The sequence below is a fragment of the Maniola hyperantus genome, chromosome 28 (assembly GCF_902806685.2).
Source record: "Maniola hyperantus chromosome 28, iAphHyp1.2, whole genome shotgun sequence".
Lineage (NCBI taxonomy): Eukaryota > Metazoa > Arthropoda > Insecta > Lepidoptera > Nymphalidae > Maniola > Maniola hyperantus.
This window is the reverse complement of record NC_048563.1, coordinates 1,661,584-1,667,575: the sequence shown is the minus strand read 5'-3', so window position 1 is coordinate 1,667,575 and position 5,992 is coordinate 1,661,584.

Sequence of the window (5,992 nt, the reverse complement as noted above, 5' to 3'; positions counted from 1 at the left end):
CCTCCCTGGCGCAGTCGTGAGCGCTGTGGTCTTATTAGTGGGAGGTCCCGGGTTCGATTCCTGGCAGGGGTTTGGAATTTTATAATTTCTAAATTTCTGGTCTGGTCTGGTGGGAGGTTTCAGCCATGGCTAGTTACCACCCTACCGGCAAAGCCGTGCCTTCAAGCGATTTAGCGTTCCGGTACGATGCCGTGTAGAAACCAAAGGGGTACGGGTTTAATAAAAACTGCCATATCCCTTCCAGGTTAGCCCGCTATCATCTTAGACTGCATCATCACTTACCATCAGGTGAGATTGCAGTCAAGGGCTAACTTGTATCTAAATTTAAAAAAAAAGATAGATACCGTATCCGCCATGTTAATTCCGACTGTGACGTCACATGGATTGAAATTGTAATGTATTTCACTAAAGAAAACACTGTTGCTTACCAATTCGAGTGACGTCATGACAGCTCATGAACTTAAAATGATGGCGGGTAGCGTTTTTGTGGCGAAATTTGAAATGCAAAATTTAAATGCATTTTTATTGCATTTATAAAATTTTTGTAAAAACTTTTGGTAGGTAGTTTATTATCACTTTAGGTTCAAATTAAGTTTTTTTTCGAAAAAGGGTATAATACCCTATTCTACTTGTACGAAAGTATGGTTTTTTGGGGTTTATATAATTATTGAAATATAAACACAACATAATATTAGGAAAATAAACGCGGGTATCATCTAGTTAAAATAATAATAATATAATATTTTCAGCTATTCTCATTTTGAACTATTTTACCAACCGCCCAAAAAAAGGAGTGCAATGTTTTCCAGGCATCAGTTAATTACTTGACAACTTAATACAATAAGAAGATCTTAGTAAATTAGTAGATTGTACAACTAGGGCATAAAACAAGCCATTTTATGCGAGAGAGGGCAGATATTAAGTCGAGGATAAAATGGGTTTTATATCCGAGTTATACACTCTGTTATTCACTTCGATTGCGAGGAAACGAAACAATATTATTATAAGTTGCTAATTGCTAATGCGCGTGGCCGCCATTTTAGTGACGTCAGCACTAGACTGAAGTTTCGAGCTGATGGTATATTTTTATTTCGGCCGACGTCAAAATGACGTCATTTCAATGTTAATGAGACATGGTTCCAGCGCAATAGCAATTTGCGGTACTAATAAGTTCTTCATTTTTTGAAGGAAAAAAAAATATTTTTTCGTGCACAATATTGGCCCCGATTCTCTAGTCTCTCTCTAAACTAAATTTAGAGTATCTGCATCCTTTTCTTTTTACTAATGCTAAAAAAGGAACGGAATATGACTTTCACATTTAAAGACTCTAAATTTTAGTGCACAATACAAATTTAAACAGTAGGTTCTCGTGTGCGTGCTAAAATCACGGGTTTTACCATCTAAAAATTAAATTTAGAAATGTCAAACTGCTTCTGTCCTTTTCATATTACAATAGTAACACTCGTATTTATAAACAAGTAAAAGCCTTTGCTTGAGTAAAAGTAATTACTTAAGCAATGATTTTTATTTGATAGTTAAGTAAACGCTATTAGTAAGCAATGCTTTATGTTAGAATTCTTAGCCAAGTAATAGTCACCGTTTCCTTTACTTAAGTAGCGTCTATGGGTTATTTTCTATACGTTTCTTGTCAATTTTGAGGTTAATGTATTGATTTTGACGTAGGTACCTAAAAATTATTCCTAATTTTGTGATTTGTCTGAGTTGTGTGTGGTATTGTTACAAGTTACTTACGAACTTTGTTACATATAATAATGGAAGATATAGACAATTTATTTTCTCTGTTAGATAGTGTTGATAACGATGTATTGCGGGAAGTTGAAAATAGCATTAGAGTTCCTTAAATATACTTTCGTGATGTGAACCCATTCCTATTTTCCATTCATATTTTTGGATTATATTAAGGAAAAGGTCTTTCTCCAATGACGAAAAAGGTTTTTTCTGCTCCGATTCCGTATGAAAACTCATTTTTCAACTTATTACACAAATTTAAATAAAGCAATAATTTATTTTCCGTATTTTATAGAATCGCAGACCAGGAACAACAATTTTGTAAACAATACAGACTATCCTAGTGTTAGTGACATGACGTTTAATTTCTGCTAAATGTTGGCCAAAATTTATACATAAAAAGTATTACTTTGGATGACTTTTAAATTTAATATAAAGAAAATATGATATATATTTATAAGTTTTAGAATAAAAACATAACAAAACACTTAAAACTTTGTAAATTACAAAAATATGACGTTCTTTTATTTCATTTGCATTAGAACAAAACGCAACTAATTAGTATTGCCAGTTGGAATGAATGCTCAAGCAGCAAGTAATGCTTAATGCTTTACTTAGCTGAGTAAAGGACTTTACTTGTTTATAGAATATAATTTCGATTTTAAGAATTCTAACTTGAAGCAATGGCTTAATTAAGAAATTACTTGAGCAAAAGTGATTACTTGTTTATAAATACGAGTGTAAGAAGAGGGTGCGAATACTCTAAAATTAGGTTGTGCTTAGAATCGGTGCCATTATATTTTTTGTTTTAACTATAGGTTTGAGCGTAACTTAGTATAAGGGCCATTCGGCCAATGACGTTTAACTGATCAAAAATTTTTTGACGAAAATGACAAATGTCAGATATAGTTGATTTTTGGCGATAGTAATCAGCCTAAGAGCGGTTGCGCACTCGTCCGATCCGAGTCCGTGAAAATACGGATACAAAAAACTCGGACCGAACTCATTGCTTACGCACTCATCCTAAGTAGCTGTGATAGCCTAGAGGTTAGGACGTTCGCCTCCTAATCGGATGTCGGGGTTCGATCCCGGGCACGCACCTCAAACTTTTTTATTTTTAAGTAATTAAAATATTATTTGCTTTAACGATGAAGGAAAACATCGTGATGAAACCTGCATGCCTGAGAATTCTCCATATACCGAATGGTCTCAAAGGTGTTTGGAGTCTGCTAATCCGCACTTATTTTTTCGACATTTTGCACGATAATTCAAAAACTATGATGCATAAAAATAAATAAAAATCTGTTTTAGAATGTACAGGTGAAGACCTTTCATATGATACCCCACTTGATATAGTCACTCACTTCCAAAGTTGAAAATACTAATTATTAGTTCATGACCACAATTTTTTTTTCTGTGTGACCGAACCCTAAATTCACGGTTTTCAGATTTTTCCCCAAATGTCAGCTATAAGACCTACCTACCTGCCAAATTTCATGATTCTAGGTCAACGGGAAGTACCCTGTAGGTTTCTTGACAGACAGACGGACAGACAGACAACAAAGTGATCCTATAAGGGTTCCGTTTTTCCTTTTGAGGTACGGAACCCTAAAAAGGAACGTATTTTCACGGAGTCGGATCGGATGCAGTGCGTAACCGCCCTAAGTGGTGTAAGATAATATTTTTTTGAAACATAAAATTGATCATTAATTATTATGAACATAACTAGAATTGCTATATTAGGATAAATTGTAAATATTTCAAAATATATAGTTTACTATTTTGGATACGCGTGTTTTATTTCATAACTAGCTTATGCTCGCGACTTCGTCCGCGTGGACTACAAAATTTCAAATCCCTATTTCACCCCCTTAGGAGTTGTATTTTCAAAAATCCTTCCTTAGCGGATGCCTACGTCATAATAGCTATCTGCATGCCAAATTTCAGCCCGATCCGTCCAGTAGTTTGAGCTGTGCGTTGATAGATCAGTCAGTCACCTTTTCCTTTTATAAATATAGATAACTTAGTCGCCTCGACTTCCTCATATTAGTCCTAGGTTGAGATCTATAGAGCGTACAGTACGCGGCAGGAAATATTGTGCATCGACTGTTAGAAAGAGATAGCGGTTTCGTAGAGCGTTGTCTCTGTCGTTGAGACCGACGAAACGTCGCATAGCTTATGAGTGACAGACCACGCTCTACGAAGCCGAAACGTCTTTCTAAAAATCGATGTACAATAATTTCTGCCGGCTACTGTACTTTGACTTTGCTTAGACAGGCCGCAAAGTGCTGCGCGGAGTTCGCTCATTGATATTCTCTATCATTTGTATGGGATGACGTAACAGAGATAGCGCTATACTCATTTATTTCCTCGGATAGAGTATATATAGTTCGCTATCGATATTTTAGTACGCGACGGCGAAATGGCAATCGGAGAGGGAACGCCCCGCACATCCGCGCAGTCCCCGCGCTAACCCGGTGCAGACGAGCGCGGGTGACGTGCGGGGAGTCGCGGGCTATAGGCACACGAGTAGATATATAGATCAGAGGGGACGCTTCACACTAGCTCACGCACACTATGACGTGTCACGGATGCTCCGTTTGCGCCCAGTTCGATGGCAAACTGAACGTCCGTGACACGTCGTGGTGTGCGTGAGCTGCGCTATGAGTGAGTGAACCTACAGCCAGCCGCTAGTATGAAGCTTAGTTCAAAAAATTCCCGTTGTGTAACAGTGTTACTCAACGGGAATGTTTTGAAATTGTTGGCACCTTGTGTCACAGCGTTACACACGGGGGTGTGACTCAACGGGAATAATCCAAAAAATTCCCGTTGTGTAACAGTGTTACTCAACGGGAATGTTTTGAAATTGTTGGCACCTTGTGTCACAGTGTTACACACGGGGGTGTGACTCAACGGGAATAATCCAAAAAATTCCCGTTGTGTAACAGTGTTACTCAACGGGAATGTTTTGAAATTGTTGGCACCTTGTGTCACAGTGTTACACACGGGGGTGTGACTCAACGGGAATAACCCTGAAGCTTCCCTCTGGCAGTGGCGTGCACAGTGTTTGAAGCCAGGGTAGGCATTAGTTAGGTAGGAACCTGTTTACTGACAGGTCATAATGAAAAATATGGATCGAGCTATTACAACTGGGGTAAGCAGTGCATTTATGCCTCTATGACCTGCACGCCACTGCCCTCTGGTCTATATAAATCTACTCGTGCGCTATAGGCATGCTATCACCACTCACAAGTAGTTACGGCGATTACGCACTCATCCGATCCAAGTCCGTGAAAATACGTTCCTTTTTGTTTTGTATGGTAGGTATTATGTTCAACAGAGTTGTTCACATATGGAATAAGAATGTGGTTATGTCAAGTTGTGTTAACTCTGCACGATTGCGGGAGAATGACAGCTACAATGTCACGATCGCAATCATCTCTGATTGGTTGACGCTCGCTCACTATTGGCTACAATACATTGTTGCAACAAGAATCGCACAAATTCAGCCAATCAGAACAATTGAGATTGTAATAATGATTGATGCAGGTTTTGGACAATCGCCCTACAGTTCAAGAATAGATTGGACAGACATTTAGAAAACTCGAAGCACTTCTGATATAGACTAGCTGATGCCCGCGACTTCGTACGCGTGGATTTAGGTTTTTGAAAATCCCTTGGGAACTCTTTGCTTTCCTGGGATAAAAAGTAGCCAATGTCCTTCCCCGGGATGCAAGCTATATCTGTACCAAATTTCGTCAAAATCGATTGAACGGATGGGCCGTGAAAGGCTAGCAGACAGACAGACAGACAGATACACTTTCGCATTTATAATATTAGTATGGATAATAATAATAATGTCATGAGCTACCATTCAAAACAAAAAGGAACGTATTTTCACGGACACGGATCGGATGAGTGTGTAACCGCCGTTACTCTGTCGTAGTCAAAAAATAGAAAATTAATCTTTAATGTAACTTTAATGAGCATTTCTTTCTTTCATGTCAAAAATAATTGGAAAAATGTTTACACTAATTTCTTGTGTGTATGAAAAATAATTTAAGGGTTCCGTACCCAAAGGGTGCTAACGGGGCCCTAGTACTAATCCTCTGCTGTCCGTCCGTCTGTCAGTCTGTCTGTCAGCGGGCTGATTCTCGTGAACCGTAATAGGTCAAGTGTTGAAATTTTCACAGAATATGTATTTTTATTGCCGCTATAGCAACAAATAAATAATAAAAAATAC